We start from the raw sequence: 19,461 nt of genomic DNA on the forward strand, positions 1-19,461 counted from the left end.
GAAATCATCAATAAAAATAACCTAGTATTTATGTCTGGTAGTGGAGGTTATCGAGAAGGGTCCACAAACATCATAATGGACTCTCTCCAAGACTGCATTTGCTTTGTTGTCTCAATCATGGAATGTGGATTTTACATACTTCCCCAAGTTACAACCCTTGCAAACACCTTTTTGACCAAGTGATCCTTTAGGGAGGCCAGTGGTTATTTGTTGCATAATTTTAAGGGCACCATGGTGCAAATGACCAAGTATTTTGTGCCAGAGTTCACCAACATCTCGACTTTGCACTTTCTCTAACTTACTACTTAATGCAGTGCAATCTTCCACATTAAGTTTATATAGGTTCTTCACACGAACCTTAATCTGCTTCACCTATCCAGTGGCTATGTGTCTCAGAAAGGCTTTCCCTTTTACTAAAGATCACATCATATCCACGGTCTTCCAAAACTATTACATAGATGAGGTTCTTCTTTAGGCCTCGCACAAACAAGACATATTTAAGGCGAAGAGGGGATCCTGACTCCCTCTTAACTTTATTGTACCAATCCCAGTAGAATTGTACATTCCACCATCCCCAATCTCAATATGCATCTAGATATCTTTCTCCTCTAGGTCACTGGAGAACTCTCTACACAATGTCATGTGGAACGAGGCACCTGAGTCCAAGTACAACACACTCCCCATCACGGTGTTGGCCATGCATGTGATCGAGGTGAAGTCTAGCTCAAACTATGAAGCTAATGCTTCACTTGTGTGGACACTTTGTAGCATAGTGCCCGGATTCATGACAATTGAAGCATTTTATTTCGGACAAGTCTTTATTCTTGTCCCTTTGGTTGGATTTTGGTTTAGTTTGATATTTTTTCCCTTTGCCCTTCTTTCCCTTTCCAACCAATGCAAAATTTTCTTCATCCTCTCCCTTGAATGAACTTCCATCTTTGGTATTTCATATGATTTCTTATACCAAATCAGGCCATAAGCATTCCAAATTCGATAATTTATCCTTCCCGTTCACCGAGTTTTGATAGCTATGCTAGCTTTTAGGAAGGCCTAGAAGAGCTAGGCTCACCAGGTCATCTTCTGCAACATTCAGACCAACCCCTCCACACTCATCCTGAACTTGTGTAAATCTAGTGAGATACTGTGGAATAGTATCATTCTTCTGCATCTTAATGTTTCAAAGTTTATCTTTGAGGGCCAATTTTCTATGGTCATTATTATTCTCAAATAGCTCAGTCAGTGCCTTCCACATTATGAAAGGAGTTTCTTTGCCATGTAGATTTGAGACAATGTGGTCTCTCACTCCCTTTATGATTATTCTCCTCGCCTTGGCTACATCTTTCTTCCATTGGGCTAGGTTTTGGGCATCAACTGATCCTGGTTTTGGAATGTCTGTCTTGACATATTCCAACAATCCATTTTCATCAAGCACTACCTCCATGTGATCCTTCCAGGCAATGAAATTCGAGCTGCCTTCCAAGGCATAATCTAATCTCAGTCCATTAAAGGCCATTCTTCCAATTGTAAAGAAATCATGCTACATTGAAGCTACAAATTCAAACCTCATGAGGAAAAACTTCAAAATTCTTGCTCTAATGTGAATCTTACTCTAATACCATGTAGAAATATGATGATAGAATTGCAATTGCTCAAGAAATTTAATATAAATCAAGAAACACAACTCTACTCTATTGCTCTGCAGAAATTAATTCACAATTTAGAACAACATTCACAAGCATGCAACAGTCACATATACAATTACACAAATTTATCTAGGGGAAACTAGTTGGTATAAACCCCTTAAGCCTGCTTGCATTAATCAAATCAATAGAGAATGTATTACAATTGCTTGCTCGCTCTTAGCTCAACCTACAAGTGAATAATTGTTCTCTTTGCTCAATAAAAAGCTCTGATCTAGACTTAGTCAATTTATGCCCCCACTTGAGCTCCTATTTTGTTGCGCAAATCCCGAAGAAATTGTCCCATATTTTTTAGAAATCTCCTCCAAAATGATTGCGCAATTCCCAAGCATTGATCACTGATTGCATGTAACACTTGTACACTCAAAACTAGTCTTGCATGTAACACTTGTACACTCAAAACTAGTCTTGCATGTAACACTTGTACACTCAAAACTAATCTACAACTAATGTTACGCCTTGGATTATTTTTTATTTTTTTTATTAATTATTAGTGTGTTGATTTAATTAATTCTTGTGATATTTTTAATCTTTGGTTTTTTTTTTCTTCATATTTTTTGTAAAGACTTGTTTTTTCTATTTTCTATTTTTGTTTCTATCTTTCTTTCTTCTTCTTAGGGTTTTTTTGTTATTTATATTTTTTTGGGAAATTATATTCTATTGACATGATTTTGTTTGTCTTATTATTATAAGTTTTTGGTATTTTTAAATTATTCATTTTTCTAAATTTATACATTATTTATTTTTAAAATTTATTATTTTGAGTAACTTTTATATTTTATTTTTATTTAATTTTATCCATATATCAAAGTTTTTAGTTTGTTGGAACAATCAATTATTTATATATGATATGTTTTTCTATTTTTTTTATTTGTGATTATTTTGTTAAGAAATAGAAATTTAATGTTTTATTGACTTTTTGAATATTTTTAGTTTAATCTCTTTAATAATAAGTTTTTGCATTATTTTAATTTTTATTTTTTTAGTAGTAGTTTTTAACCATATTTTTTTACGTTTAGATTATTTTTTGACCATTATGGCAATTACATAACCATAGAATTAAATTGTAGAACTTAAAAGGAGATAAATAAGATAACATAAAAGTGAAATATTCAAAGGCATAATGCCCTGAAGTAGTACGACTTCAATGGGCAATGAATGGTAAAGTATAAAATTGCCTCAATGGCATCTTACATTACAAATCAATACATTTCCCTTCCACAAATACACATATTGTTCTTTAAAGGCATTGGAAATACGGATTACTTCTGTTATGTATAGAGGTTTCCCGTTTATTTAATGGGTTGTTTGGGTTTGTTTTCTGAGATGGTATTGTAAATCACTGGTGGCAATGAAATGGTAGTGTTAATGTAAAGTTTTGACGAGGTGTAATTGTATTTCCATGAAGTTAAAGTAATGAATTAGATGGGCGTTTTAGCCTTTTGCAATTAATTATATTGCTTTATTTTTATTATAAATTACTGTAAATTCAAATTCAAATATGTATGGGAAAATACATAATTTATAATTTAGAAATTCCAAGTATATAATTGATTCTGACAAGTTTTTGATTTTTATTAATTACTATTCTACATCTATCTTAACTTCGGATCTACCAAGCATCTAGAGGGATCAAATCTTTTTTCACTTTAAAAGATCTAAAAGAGGTTTGCATTTTAGGAGATTTTATCGTTGTAATGCGTGGTAAATTCAGAGTTAAGATGGATCTAGAATGGTTAAATTATTAATTATTAATTAATTAGAATCATATTTTTTTGACACCAAATATTTTTTGTTTATTTGTCAAGTTGTCTGTGTTGTTCTTCCAAGCTTGACCTGTGGCTTGAGAAATTATGATCCAGGGGCATTTAAGCCATCAAAATCACTTGGGGATCGCACCGGGCTTGGGCCACACCAACCCTAAGCTGACTTGATTTTAGCATGTCTTCTCCCCCTAGCACGGGCGCAACAGCCTCCGTGAGGTTTCATCGTGGGTCATCTTGCTGACGAGGCCCATCCTCAACCGGTTTTGCTAGTGGGACTTAACTTGACAATATATATATATATATATATATATAATTAAATTTTATTTTTGTGTAAATTCATAGAGTCAAAATGTTTACATAACATAATAAGACATGACAACATCTCTTCCACGCTAGGTTGGAGAGCGCCTCTTAACACAATAAAGAATCTAATAGATTTGTATTAGTTATAAACATTTAATTGATTTTTATTAGTTGTAACTTATAAAAGTTTGTGTTTAGCATGAATGCGTTTATGGACTTTTGTATATTTGGTGTCATTAACAACAAACCTCATTGGACCAGTTTGACCTATCTAACTAGGTGGATATCTAACTAGGTGGATATGAGGGAGGCAACTAATCTGACGTGAGGTACCTACCTTATTGGAATGGGAATAAAGGATAAGAATGCCCCCATTTTAAAATTGTTGAGAAAAAAAGGCCTATTTCAGTGTTATATATATATAAAGATCCCATTTGTACAAAAATCCACCACCTTTATCATTAACCTCTCCTCTCTTTCCCTTTTTCATGTTTTCTTCCCCATTTCCATTTCCCCTTGAACTTATTTTCTTTACCTCCATCCCCTTTCTCTCTTTCCTCTTTCCTTTCAAAACATTTACCCCTCTCTGATCTTGACTCCCTTCTTTCCTTCCTTTGAATTTCTTTTAATATTCATCCTAAATCATTGTTTTTTAGAGTTAATTTTTTTTTTAATAGTTATTTGAACTTATTTTCTTTACCTTCATCTCTTTTCTCTCTTTCCTTTCAAAACATTTACCCCTCTCTCATCTTAACCCCTTCTTTCCTTCCTTTGATTTTCTTTTAACATTATCCTAAATCATTTTAGGGTTAATTTCTTTGTTTGAATAGTTATTTTTTAAGGTCAATCTCTTATTAACAATAGTTTCTTATTAATTTAAATTTCTTATTAAATTTAAAATTGAATGTTATTATGATTTGATTATTTTAATCTATGTGTTCAAGTGATAAGTGAAATTCATATTTATATTTACATTTTTATAATTTTAAGTTTTATAATATTATTTTATACTTTTATGTTTTATAATATTTATTTTTATTATCAATTTTATAACTTTATTATTAAAAATATTTTTTTATTAATGTATTCTAATTAATCAAGTCATAAGTTAAATTTATATTTATATTTATATTTTTATAATTTTATATTTTATAATAATTTTATAATTCTATGTTTTATAATATTTATTTTTATTACTATTTTATACTTTAATATTGTCAATTTATAATATTATTATTTTATATTGGATTATTATCAATTTATAATTTATTTTTCTAATTTCATTTTAATTATTATTTTTTATATTATTATTATTATTTTTTTTTTCACTTCTGGTTCACGGATACCATGGTCAGTGGTCCGCTACGTCCAGGATCGGAAGTCTCTAGGGTGGACTCCACCCGAAGGGGGTCACACCCCTCGGCCATCACAGACCTAACCCCAAGAGCTTTCGGGTTTCGACCCTGTGACCTCCCATTGGCGAGGCCCCGGCTTGACCGATTGAGCTAACCCTTGGGACTTTTTATATTATTATATTATTATATTATTATTATTATTACTATATTATTAAAATATATTTTGATTTATTATACTAGGTTTTAATTCTTTTATTTATTTATCTTAAATTATGGTAAAAAAACCTTTTTTATTCTTAAAATTATGATTATAAGTTCTTAATTTTAAATTTTTTGATTACAATTTATATTATTATTATTATTATTACTATATTATTAAAATATATTTTGATTTATTATTTCTCTTAATTAATGTTTACTTAATTAATTTTTTATTGCACTTGAGAGGCGCTCTCTAGCCTAATATGGAAGAGATGTTGTAAAATTTTGTTATGTTATGTAAACCTTTTGACTCAGTCAAATTACATAACAATAACAATAAAAATAAAATACAATTACGAAAAATAAATAAAATATAAAAAAAAATAATAAGAATTATACTTATCAATTATTAATAATTAAACCAGTCTAGATCCATATTAACTTTGGATCTACCAAGCGTAGAGAGGGATCAAATCTCTTGTGGTGCAAACTTCTTTTAGAGTGAAAAAATATTTGATCCCTCTCGACGCTTGGTAGATCCGATGTTAAGATGGATCTAGGTTGGTTTATAATAAGCTCAACACTCTTTAATGATCCATATTACTTTTTAGTCCACGGTGATGGGTGGTGAGACCATTTGAAACATAGGAAATCATTAAACCTACACACAACATTAATATAGAGACTTATCAACATGATTAAAGACTGTGGAAATATACATGCACAAATAGGAGAGGAGACAATGATTTTGGGTATTCTATTTAACATGAATGAGGTTGGTAGTGTTTCATTAACAATTTAATGGATCTAGTGTTTCATTATAGTAATGACTACTTTATATATATAAACCAGTCTAGATTGATCTTAACTCTAGATCTATCAAGCGTAGAGAAGGGTCTAATCCCTTGAGGTGCAAACATTTCCTCAAGTTTTACACTAGAAAAAGAGGTTTGCACATAGAGAGATTTGATCCCTCTAGATGCTTGATAAACCCAGAGTTAAGATGGATCTAAACTGGTTACTTCTAGTGTAGAAAAAATTATACTTTAAAGAATTATTGTACCGAGAGGCACACTCCAACCCAGTATGGAAGAGATGTTCTACGATTATGTTATGTTATGTGATGTTATATAAACATTTTGACTCCATCAATTACATAACAATAAAAATAAAAATAAATAAAATATATTAGAAAATAATAATTATATTTATTAATTAAACCATTTTCATAAGGTCAAATTACATAACAGTAAAATAATAATATTAATAATAATTATCAATTATTAATAATTAAACCAGTTTAGATCCATCTTAACTCCTGGTCTACCAAGTGCCAAGAGGTATGAAATCTCTTGAGATGCAAACCTCTTTTAGAGTGAAAAGAGATTTGATCCCTCTTGGTGCTTGGCAGATCCAGAGTTAAGATGGATTTATGCTAGTTACTCAGTCAATATAAAACAAAATAAAATTAAAAAAATAGTAATGACCCAATGACTAAGCGAGACGTCCTATATTGACCACATACAGAGTGACAAATTTGTGGGGTTGCCGACTCCTTGAGCGTAATCAATACATGCTAAAGCATTCCTCCAAAGACTTGAACCTAGGTAAGTGGGGTGATAAACCACAATCCCAAGCACTTGAACTAAGAACCATATGCATGTTGCCTTTTTAAAGTCTAATAATTAAACCATCCCAAATTCATCTTAACTTTAGATCTACTAAGTGCCAAGAGAGATCAAATCTCTTTTCACTACTTGGCAAATCTAGAATCATAGGGGGGGAAGGATCCATAGGGTCTTCACTCAATGAACCTCTTACATATCTGCGTTCGTGGCATATTAAACAATGATCTTAATTTGACTACATATTGGAAAACACTTCTAAAAATCACATTATTTAACCCCCTACCAATATTAACCCAATACACATTCCCAATTTAAAAAACCCCTACTTTCACCAGATATTGTAGGTATCCATTTTTCATTAACATTTTTTATACCCTTTTATATTTTTTCATTAAGTTCGAGTTCCATTTTCTATACCTGCCAATATAAAAATCATTAACCCCCTATATATCACCCAATATATTAGGTCATTTTCCCCTCAATATATATATCCCCTAATATGAATGCACGTGGTATGGTATTTCTCCCCCAATGAAGCCCCTGTGGAAGGATCATAGTAGTGCGATAAATAGGATTTTTGTTGATCTCACTTGATCTCACGTGGAAGAAATATAATGAAATAAGAACAACGACATCAAAGTAACCCTCTACTGAGCCGACATGGCCAGACGAGCGAAGGAGCACATTTCATTAAGGTTCCAACAAAATGCTATTGATTCGAAGAGAACTATAATGAGGAGGACAACAGGAGATCGGCTGGAGAGTTGATGTTTGCTCGAAAGCCACCCCATTAGATGGAAATGATCTCGATAAAACATAAGCTCTCTAGGATTTGGTTCCGTCAATTAGCTCTTTATTTGTCTTTCCTCGAAGTATAACCGATTTTCCAGTAAGGTAATCCCCAAACCCATCCTAGAGTCGCAACACAATTTACATTTCAAGAGAAAAAATTAAATGGACTCAAAAATAAATGGGTCTAGGCTTGTGTTACCTCACACATGTCAAAGAACCCTAATAATGAGAAACATAAATGGTATTTGCCTCACAATACCAAAGAAAGAAAGAAATAAAGAAAATTATTTTAACGTCCACAAGGCTAAAGATAGCCTATGGGACAAATTGCTTCTTCATCTGGTTGATGTATTCGGCCCTTTTCCTGTGAAGCCTCACAATAAATGCTCCCAACTTCTCGACAAACCCCTTGCTAAATAGATTATCCCAAGAGCTAGCTGCCAAAATATCTGCATAACTTACCCTGTTGTATTTGAAGGCCTCACATTCTAACATGAAATGCTTTTCTATTTCCACTTTTCTTGAAGAACAAAAAATACACACTCTTTCCTCCCACACTTCTTGTAGCCTATTCCAGCGCCCTGTTTCACAACAAAGTTGATGAGAATTAGTCGTTAACTGAACAATAAGAATTTTGGCTCTCCAAGAAATATTAGCATCTATGTAAGCCTTTTGTTGATTAATATGAGTGGGATTAAACACTTCAATATAATACTTTTTCTTCCTCCCTAGATCCTTATCCCAAGTACACTTGTGGAACTTATCCATAACAAAAGCTTTTATCTCTTTACTATTTATGGGACATGTGTTCAAGCAAATATCCCATTTACTAAACCATTTGTTTTTTTTGTTGTATCCAAGTCTTTTTTCTTTTGCACAATATGTCATTAAAGACAACCTTAGGCCGTCTTCCCTCTTCCATTTGCTCAATTTTTTTAAAATACCTTATGACTCCCACTATAGCAATTGCTTCAATAGGAACAACCCCTATTTCACTTAACAAGATAGCATAAGGAACTACACTTTTAATTTTGAATTTGTTTGTAATCAAACGCTTCTAAATTTTCTCAATTTGTTTCCACTGCATGTCGGATGTACTGTTGGCCCATAGTTCACAACCATAGAGAATCACCAGAATCACTAGAAGCCCAAAAAGAGTTTGAGTGGTTTTCCAGTCCCATAACTCTACCTCTCTACACCTATTTTGAAAAGCATAAAATGCTTTCCAACCCCCCAAAGTTCTTTTCTTTTTACAACCATCCCAACTTAGATTTTTGTTGAAGTCAATTATGAGGTATTTGTAATCCGCAACTTCTTCGAGAATGCTGCCTTCAAAGTAGAACTTATGTTGGTTATGTTTTCCTTTTTTAGAGAAAACCACTACTTTCGTTTTGCTAATATTGACTTGCATCCCCACCCTTCTACAAAAATGCTCAATGGATAGTAAGTGCTCTTGAAAACCAAGAGCAGATTTAACAATCAGAATAAGGTCATCTACATACCAAATAAGCCTCATAACAAACTTGCCCAAATAGATACCATCACCCCCTTGTGAATTTAACCACTTCTCAAGCTTGCCGATATATAAACCAAAAGGGTAGGAGACAATGGGCAACCTTGCTTGACCCCCGATATCGCTTCTAAAACTTTCATAAATGCATGTTGAAGTTCTAATTTTGACTTTCACCTCTTCATACAGCCTATGCACAACTGCTCTCAAATGTTTAGGAACCCCAAGTTCTTCCATTCTGTGCCAAAGCTTATCTCTAGGAACAGTGTCAAACGCTTTTCTAAAATCAACAAAGCAACAAAAGACTTCTTCCTTTTTCTCCCAAGATTTTTCAATGATGTGCCTTAAAGTTATACAATGATCAACTGTGGAATGTTTAGGTCTAAAACCTGCTTGCCCTTTAGCACACTTATCTCCTTCTTCTGCCCACTTGCTGATTTTATTTTCTAACATTCTTCCAAATAACTTTGCAAACAAAGGGTTTATCATTATGGTCCTATAATTGGAGGGATTATTGATGTCACCACTCTTGAAAAGAGGTTTTTCCAGACTAGTTGTCCAATCTGTGGGGAACCTCTATTGTATGATGTTGTTGAATTTTTTTGTAATGTGAGGTGGAAGAATCTTTGAGCCCCACTTTAGATACTCTAGTTGGAGTTCAGCTAAGTCTTTTGCTTCTCCAACACTCAACTTCTTGATACCCATCTCTACCTCTTGCACCGTGAAGAGGTTAGTATCAGTGTCAACCAAGGGGGGCGGGTCAACCTTGGGATCCTACTCATAGAGTTGTCTTGCATAGTCAAACCATTTAGAAGTTGTAATACTATTTTCAGTTTGCATCTTTCTCGGTTGGAGCTCCTTCCAAAATAATTTGGGATTATTTTTCCCAAGGAAGACCAATTCTTCGCTCCTTGAAACCACGAAATCCACATTTTTCTTTCTTGATATCCACTTGTAAGATTTGAGCTTTATACTATCCTTTTTTTACTCTTTCCACATTCTCCTTGCCTTTTTGCATTCCTCGTCAAACCAAGCATTAATTGAAAAGCAATTTGTTTCAGACTTATTAATTTTTTCTCTTTTGCACTCTGCAAGTGCGCTTTGAATTAAATGTGTTAATTCGTGACTATGAAGGTCGTGAATTGGGATTTTCTCCTTCTTGAAGAGCCTCTCTAGCATCATTTTGAAGGTATTACAATTTTCTGGAGTCAAAAGAATTCTGCCCTTTGGGAGATTTTGTTGAACACACTGAGTTTTTGACTCTAATTGCTTTTTCCTAGTCCAAGAGAAACTCAAATAAATTAGGTTGTGATATGATTTTAAGTCCCAAAGCTGATCTCCAATCAAAACTTCCTCCATTTTCTCATACAAACAATGTGATCAAATTACATAATTGGCTACACTTGCTCCATTGTAAGTATTGCCAGTCAATGGTTTGACTATGCAAGACAATTCTATGAGAAAGAATCAGAGGAGGAGCCTCCTACCAAGATCAACACAACTACAAAGCTTTTCACATTACAAGAGGTAGAGACATGAATTAAGAAGTTGAAAACAGGAAAGGCAAAGGACTTGGTTGAAATTCAAGCAGAATATCTAACGTGGGGAATGAACATTCTTGCATCGCACATCATGGAAATATTGAAAAACGTTAGTTGACAAGGATTCCCAAGAGATTGGAAAACCAGTCTAACAATACCCCTTTTTAAAAGTGGAGGCATTAATAATGCTTCGAACTATAGAACCATTATGATCAATCATTTGTTTGCAAAACTCTTCAACGACATGGTAGAAACTCGAATCAGTAAGTGGGTGGAAGTCAAAGAAAAGAGGGCAAAAGGACAAGTAGGTTTTAGACCAAAACATTCTACAGTTTATCATGGTATCGCACTGAGGCACATTATTGAAAAGGTTTGGGAGGGTAAAGAAGAAGTATTTTGCTGCTTTGTTGACTTCAAAAAGGCATTTGAGATGGTCTCTAGAGATAAGTTGTGGAGTAGAATGGAAGAACTTGAAATTCCTTTTCTTTATAGAGTTGCTGTCCATAGGCCTTATCAAGTGGTGAAAGTCAAAATTAAAACTTCAGCAGGCATTTCAGAAAGCTTTAGAAGTGACATCGGAGTCAAGCAACGCTACCCTTTATCCCCTACTCTTTTTGGTTTATATATTGATAAATTGGAAGAGTGGCTAAATCTATAAGGTGGGGATCATGTTCGGTTGGGGGAGTTTGTGATAAAGCTTCTTTTATATGCCGATGACCTTGTATTGATTGCTAAATCGGCCCAGGGATTGCAGATGCACCTATATGCCCTTGAACATTTTTTTAAAGCAGTGGGGATGCAGGTCAATACCAACAAGACCAAAATAATGATTTTCTCAAATAAAAAGAAGCAGAGCGAGCATACGTTCTTCTTTGAAGGCAACATTCTTGAAGAAGTAAATGAATACAAGTACCTTAGGATTGATTTCAACAATAAGCTTAATTGGGAGCATTGTAGAAAGAAAAGAGTTTTAGGAGGGTGGAAAGCATTATATGCTCTCCAAAACAGATATAGAGAGTCAGATTTATGGGAGTGGAAAACAAATAAAGTGCTTTTTGGGCTTCTAGTTTGTCCAGTGATTTTATATGGGTGTGAATTGTGGGCTAGCAGCATCCCTGTCTCAAAATGGACGCAAATTGAAAAAATCCAAAAACGCTTGATCATGAGCAAGTTTAAAATAAAAAGGTCAGTTTCCTATGAGATAACGCTGAGTGAAACAAGAGCAACTTCCATCGAAGCAATTGCTATGGTGCGTCTCATAAAGTATCTACAAAGAATTGAACAAATGAGAGAAGGTAGATGGCTTAAAGTTATCTTCAATGAAGGAATGAGTGAAAGAAAGAAATCATGGATGAGACAAAACAACAAATGGATGCAAAAATGGAATATTTACCTCAATGCATGTTCCACCAATGACAAGGATTTAAAGAGTTTTGTTATGGAGAAGTTTCGTAACTGTATATGGGGAAAAGAGTTGGGTAGAAAGAAGAAACACAATGTTCAAGAATTCAATCCCACTTGTGATCTCCAACAAAAAGAGTACATTGGAGCTAGCATTCCATGGAGAGCAAAGATTCTTATTGCTTAATTAGGAACTAACTCACATCAACTACGGTGCAAAACAGGTCGATGGAAAAGACCTAAAGAAGCTTCGGAAGAATAGGTGTGTACTTTTTGCACGTCATGGGCAGTGGAATCATAATAACATTTCATTTTGGAATCTGATGCTTTCAGAGACATCATAGACAGTTACAACAATATGTTAACATCAGTTCCTTGACATTGTCTTTTCAGTGAGGGGATTGTTAGAAGGTTGGGTCAGCTATCGTTAATTTGAATAATAAGAGGATTGAATTGCAAAGGCAAAAAACAAGGAAGCTAGTGGTCTCATAAACTATTTCTAGTTTCGTGGATGTTAAAATTTCATTTCATTGTAAGTGAAATTAGCGGACTTTGCCCATCTAATCAAGCCAATACAAATGACTTAATCGAAAACCCACATAGAGTAAGCAATTGTTCACTAAAAAGATTCTTTATCGTGTGAAATTCTTTGCCACTTGCTCTAAGTCAAATAAGCTCGCAATCTTCTTCATAACCAAGAATGCTAAATGATGGTCAGGATAAACCCTAAAACCCTAAATCGAGATAGCCTTTATACATAACCGTTACAACATTGATATGGTACGGGGTAGTCGGAGTAGGAGAATAACTTCTCTGGTTCTTGCTCTCGTCCATTGAAGTTGAAGTATTCAGAAGTGCGAGGCTTAGTCTTTGCCATGGTGCCCTTGGGCATGTTCAGTGGAGATAACTTCGAGAAGGGATAGCCGGGGCAGTAAGTTCGAATCTCCTCTAATTTCAAGAATTCCTTTATTTATTTTATTTGTTACTATGACCCTTGTATTTCAGTCCTTACCTTGACCTCTACAGTGCTAATCTTATTGTTTTCGTTTTGACTTGCTAGTTTTACGGCTACTTCCTTGTTTCTGGTAGATTCATCTGAATTACATTACCAAATCACCCATGAATGTTTACCTTTCCCATGCGTTTTGTTCAAAGTATTTAACTTCCCTTTGTTTATATTTCGTCTCCTTTTAAATGCTGTAAGGGAATTGCACCTTTCTTTTTTCAAAAGTAATACTATGATGAAAAGCACAGGCCATTTTAGGGCCTCCCTGCATGGCCTCTGACGGATATTTCCCTGTCTTTGGTAGATTCGTTTGAATGCCATTCCTAAATGATCTGTGAATCTGTGCCTTTGTCTTGCCCTTTGGTTAAAGGATAAAATGGCCTGCTCTCTGTTTATATTTCGTCCATTTTTTAATTTGAGCAGGAAACTGCACCATTTGAGAAAAAGTAATAATATTGTGATGAAAAGCACAGGCCTTTTCAGGGCCTCTCTGCAAAACCTCTGAACTTGATTCCATTGGATTGATAGGTTTCAATTATTGAAATCGACAGAAGGGTTTTGACTTTTTAGGTGAAAGCTTAATAAATTCATGTGAAAGAATTCATTAACTATATATTGCTAATTACTTTGCCTTGCCTCGTTGTCTTACTTCGTGGGCTCAATGTAACTTTACAACCTTGCTATAGTTAATGCCTATCAAAATGCATTAATGACACAAACCAATACACTAGAGCTATCCAAAAGATGCTTGAGAGAAAACATAGACATAGAACAAGAGAATGCCAACCCTGCTATAGGTAATGCCTATCAAAATGCATTAATTACAGAAACCAGTACACTAGAGCTATCCAAAAGATGCTTTATAGAAAATATAGCGATAGAACAAGAGAATACCTAATAGATAGTGCCTGTAGCTTAATCACTAGTATAAAATTATGATCAGATCACATGTGATCACACGGGGTTTTATAAATGAGGTTTGAGTTGTATATTTATACGCAAATCAACGAGAGTGCCCTCTTGAGATGGGTTATGTCCCCAAGAGGATTGACCATGTTGGCCATAACTATAACCTAGCATTACAATGAAAGATGGCCTTATCCATAATTAATGCTTATCAAAATACTTCAATGACACATGGCCACTTGTGAAGTTACAGTATTCTCAACATTTGTGCCATTAAATTCAAGGGGAGGTTTTAAGAGATCTATAATATAGATAATTATATATATGATATAGCATGATATATAAGATCTTTGTATGTCGTATACATATCACCATAGTTTTAAAGACTAGCCCGTTCAAATTGAAAATTAGCCAAACCTGTTGGTTGTCTAAATTTGCTATTGAACTGACCCATCAAACTTGATTCATAGGTTGATTAGGAACTGGCCGATCAAACTCGATTCATAGGCTGATTAAGAGTTGTTTGGTACCTAATCGGTTGATTTTGTAAAAAATTGGCTAGTGTGGGCAATCGCTCGATGGGGCGCATTGATGGGGCTTGCATGTGTTTTTATGCAAACCACGGTTTTTTGACTTGCTAAGCTTATAAAAGGATGCCCAAGCTCCTATTTGCCTCACAGATTTGATTTCTAATGTTTGTGAGCATATGAGAGCTTGGATTGTGCTGCAACAACATTGGGTTTTGGAGCAACAACAAGTTTGGGGGTTCATTGTCATCTTGGAGTTGGTATGGAGCTTTCTACTGGAGTTTGTATCTCCAGGTGGAGGCTTTATCAATTGGTTTTTATTCCTAGGTATGATTTTTCCCTTAAAAATTTCTAGATTTCATTATTGTCCCTGTTTTAAATTTTTTTTATCGTTGTTTCAACTTTCAAGTTAAAAAATAGCTATAGTAGACTAGTAGTTGATCATGGGTTTTGCACCTTCCTTTTTATTTACAGATCTCTTTCCTTTCAAATATGAAATTTCATCATCCACCAAGGCCCCAAAGGCCAAAGATGCTACATGGGTTCATTGTAATGTTGTTGATGACAAAATGTTGTGTAAATGTTACAAGCACCCAATGGGAGGAGGGGTATTTTCAGGTTGAAACAACACTTGGTTGGTATAAGAGGACAAGTAACCCCCTTTGATGCACCAGATAAAATGATAGGGCTTATCACTATATAGGAAAGTGATAGGAAATAAGACCTTGAAAAGTGACCCCTTCTGTTATGTTTCTTCCCTTCTTGGGTCGTGTTGCTACACAATCTAGTAGGGCTCTAAAGGACAACTATTACACCAAATGAAAATAATGGTACAAAGACCCATGGTCACCTCAATCAATGCTCCTTGCTCTCGGTATGAAAGAAATCACTGGAAATGATAGGATCAATAACAAGGTAAGAAGTGATTTCCAAGGCCCATTCAAGGAGAGGATCAATGCTTCAAGAGAACCAATATCTCCCAGAAAGACCTACGAGGAAGACCTAGACCTAGGGTTAGGGATATTTAATAATCAAGAGTATGCCTAGGATCAAGACTTCCAAGGTGAAGAAAGACCTTTCTAAGGGCTTTGCAATATGACTCTTTTTCTAAATAGGGTTTTCGCTCCACCATAGGGACCTAGAAAGAATCCCAAATGAGACTTGGGGTTTTTGAATAATCGTGGGAGGAAGTCCTCCAATATGATCACTAGGTCAAGCTAAGGATAGGAAAGTGTCAAGAGTGATTGATTTACTCGAGCTCTAATTGCAAATGACCCTTTAGACGACCACCAACCATAAATGTTCAAGATGGCTCACAAAGATGCAACTAGGGCATGAGTTTTCTCACAAACTGATCTTGGCAATTGCTCCAAACTTGGAGGATCACTAGAGGAGACACCAATGTAGAAGCCTATCTAAACGGATTTGCAAGATCTCCCCTCTAATGCAATTCGCAGGTAGCCCTAGTTTGCCATCTAGGGTAGGCTGGAATTTTGAAATATGAGAAAAAAGAGTAGGTGAAGGAGGGTGACGACCAAATTTACTACTAGTGCCTTACACATCAAAATTCGGCTAAATCGTTTCTCAAGGAGTTTAAAAAGCGATGCCCTAGCACCTACCTTTCAACAATTACCCACCCAAGATTGTGGACTTTTATGAATAAAAACAAGTTTCAATCCACCAGGAACATTCATCTACTTGTTATTCAATGAGTAACATGCACAAATTTGGAATCTAACAATCTTTTCAATAATATTCAATAATTAGGGCACAAGAAGAACTAACTAGTTGCAAAATTTCTATACATTAGACATTATTCATGAAATATTTCCAACAAAATTTATGTACAAGATAACAAGAGATATATCCAATCCAAGATCAAGATAACAGTTCCAAGAGAATGGATTTAGCTCCCAAAAATATTGAAATGCATCCAAAGATCTCCAATAGACATCCAAAGAATAGTGCGAAATTCTCAAGAGAGAGATATCCAAGTGTGATGATGATCTCTCACAAATGAGAGTCCCTTTTATTTATACGATCCTCTAATTAGTTCGAATTAGCTTGAGATGCCCCTAAAAATATTTTAATGTGCTTAATAACAAAACTTTGGTGACAAGCCCACCAAATAGCTCATAATGTAATGAAGAAGCCATCCCAAATGAGTTGAAAATGATGAAATGGTGGTGTGGAAGGGCGATTGACAGGCCTAATCGAGTCCTCAAGGTGCCAAGATGAGGAAGAGGGCTCCATGAATGATGATCAAGGGGTTTTCCCCTCAATCTCTATGAAAACATCATGTGGTGTGCCAAAATGGCTCTAGGGCACAAGTAGTGGTCTCATGGGTCTCTCGATGAAAAATAACTTTGTAGATTGCTCTAAATGAGGGCACAAAAGATGTGTTTGCCCTCCCATGTCTTAAGCATGATACAAGGCTCAACTGGGCCTCAGATTAGTTGTCAAACCCTGTACAAAATGCTAAGTCGGTTAGGGGTGTTTTTGGTCTAAGTGCATCATCTCGCATATAATGTAGGGCAATGAATAAGCTGCCGAAGGTGTTGAGGTTGCCCATGGCATGAGATAATGCTCTGTCACATGATGGAAACCCATGCCTCTCAACACATCCCCTACAAGTGTCGATATGATCCTTTGGTGGGCTTCGACTCCAGTTAAGTTGCACAGGCCATGATGAAACCACTTGCAAATCCTATATAAGATCCAATACATCTCCTCACTTTCAGATACAATAATGCATTAGTGCAATTGAGTGAATAAGCTTGTTAATGAAGGGCAGAAATGAGACTTCATAGTGGGTTTCCTTTCCAAATTTGGGCTTTGAACATGTAATGGTGTTACCTCCCTAGGCAGGAGTAGTTAATGAACAACCTTATTAGGTGTCACAACCCTAAAGGGAAGGACCTAATGACGAGGTGGATGGGGACATAGGCGTCTCAAGGCCAAATGCCATGGGCACAAGGGTGGTAATGATGAAACTTGAAAGATGTCCACATATTTGGGTGTATGGATGTAGGAGGGAGTAATCGTGGTACATTATTTTACCCTGACCTTTGTTTTTCCACACTTTTTCATTACCTTTTGCCTTTATTGGCTTTTCTTTTTTCTTACTACTCGGGGCTCCATGGGATGAGAGCATGATGTGTATAATATAAAAATGATTACCCCCTTAAGGTGGTGCAGTTCATCGACCACCAGAGGATGGGACATACATGGGTTTCTTAATGATGCGAGGGGCACTCTTAGGGGTCTTAAGAACCAGGGTGATGACTATAATGATGAGGGGTAGAGCTCATGTTTGGATTTTGCCCAGGTATTAAATTTTATTGTCCCATCCATCTTTTGAATTTTGTGGTACATTTCCTTTGTATATGGCCATATTGTACTTTTAATTAGTTTTAGTTGCATCAACCTCCGGGGCATCGTTTTAGGCCCAACCTAGACATGTGGACAAAGGGAGGGAAGATGATGAAATAGGGCCTGTAATGTGCGGAGGGGAATGAAAAATGGGATTACGATACCAAAATTTGGGTTTCCCAAGTAGTGCCCATCTTAAAGCTGTAACTTTGTAAGCCAATACGGGAGATCCCATGGGACTATGGTTGAGGATTAACCTCCTAGTTAAGGTAAGGTAACAAGACTACAGTCATAACCCTTCCTCCTTCCAAGTGACCCAATAATCCATACCCAAGTGTGCATAAGAGAAATAAGCAGAAGCACCTAATTATAGAATAAAAAATCATACCTTTAGGATGGGATGGCACACCTTTAAAGATATGATCTCGACAGATGGATGAGGGGACATGCGATTAGCTCATGAAGTAGATATATTTGGCATAATATCGACTACACTAGTGGTTGTTAGGGGCTGCTGGCTGTCGACTGAAGACAAATCTAAGATAATTATTTCTCCTATAGGGTCATCCACTGGATATGAAATCTCTGTGGAGTGCACAAACCATGTAATCGAACAGGGAGGTCATGAGAACAACAACAATCCTCTGGGACTGCAGACTTGTTATCTTGCACATCATAAACACACATTGAAAGCATCTGTCTTGGGCATACCCTCATTGCCCATGTTTTGATGAAATAAAAATAAACCATACAAGAAATAAAATATACTCTAAATGCAAGTCCTATCTAAATTCATTTAATCTAGCATGAGAACATGATATGATGATGTTAGCATTGCAAAATCAATATGCAATGCATCCTACTCTAACATGCATATAATATATAATGTTAAGTGTCAAGGAAAGGGGTGATATGACTAGCTTTGACAAGGTCTTGCCAAATCTCATCATCAAGTCTAGCAATGTCGTAATATCTCTCTCCAACCTTACTGTGGATCTTGACAGGCACAAGATTTTTGTCTAGCAACACTACATCCTCGACCTTGAATTCCTTCCTAAGCTTCTACACCAACTTCTTCTTATGTTTGGTCTTTGGGGTTAGGTCTCTTAAGGATGCAAACTTCTTGGGTGGGAAGGATGGGAGTAGGATATTAGAGGAGGCCGAGTTTTTTCACATGAGTTGGATATAAAGGCTCCCTGTAAAGGATGAATGGGGTTCCATCAGGCTGCGGGATAGTGGCACTAGATAAATCCATTTGGAGTTGACCACCTATAGTAGCGCCCCACTTTTTGGACAACAACATCCCCCACACATCGGATATATCAATAACTACAACATCCATGAGCAAAGATATGTCCTCATTCATGGCTAATACCACCTTAAGATCTTTGATGAGTCCTTCAACGAGGATGGATTTAGAATCGAAACCACATACATTCTTATACTTGCAGGT

General features: G+C 35.4%; 1 long non-coding RNA gene across 20 annotated transcripts in view; it reads left to right on the forward strand.

Annotated features, from left to right (window-relative positions):
- Positions 1 to 12,840: 12,840 nt before the first annotated feature.
- LOC149258454 (uncharacterized) overlaps positions 12,841 to 19,461 on the forward strand; it is a 54,861-nt gene continuing 48,240 nt past the window's right edge. For 3 of the 20 annotated variants that reach the window (XR_016256819.1, XR_016256823.1, XR_016256827.1), the window contains exon 1: positions 12,854 to 13,128. This is a non-coding gene — a long non-coding RNA (uncharacterized LOC149258454). Of the gene's footprint in view, positions 13,129 to 19,461 lie in introns of all 20 variants that reach the window. The other 17 variants (XR_016256808.1, XR_016256809.1, XR_016256814.1 and 14 more) reach the window with 10 other exon arrangements.

Source organism: Pinus tabuliformis, chromosome 6 (assembly GCF_031772625.1).
Source record: "Pinus tabuliformis cultivar Carrire ecotype Pingquan chromosome 6, CPIR1, whole genome shotgun sequence".
Lineage (NCBI taxonomy): Eukaryota > Viridiplantae > Streptophyta > Pinopsida > Pinales > Pinaceae > Pinus > Pinus tabuliformis.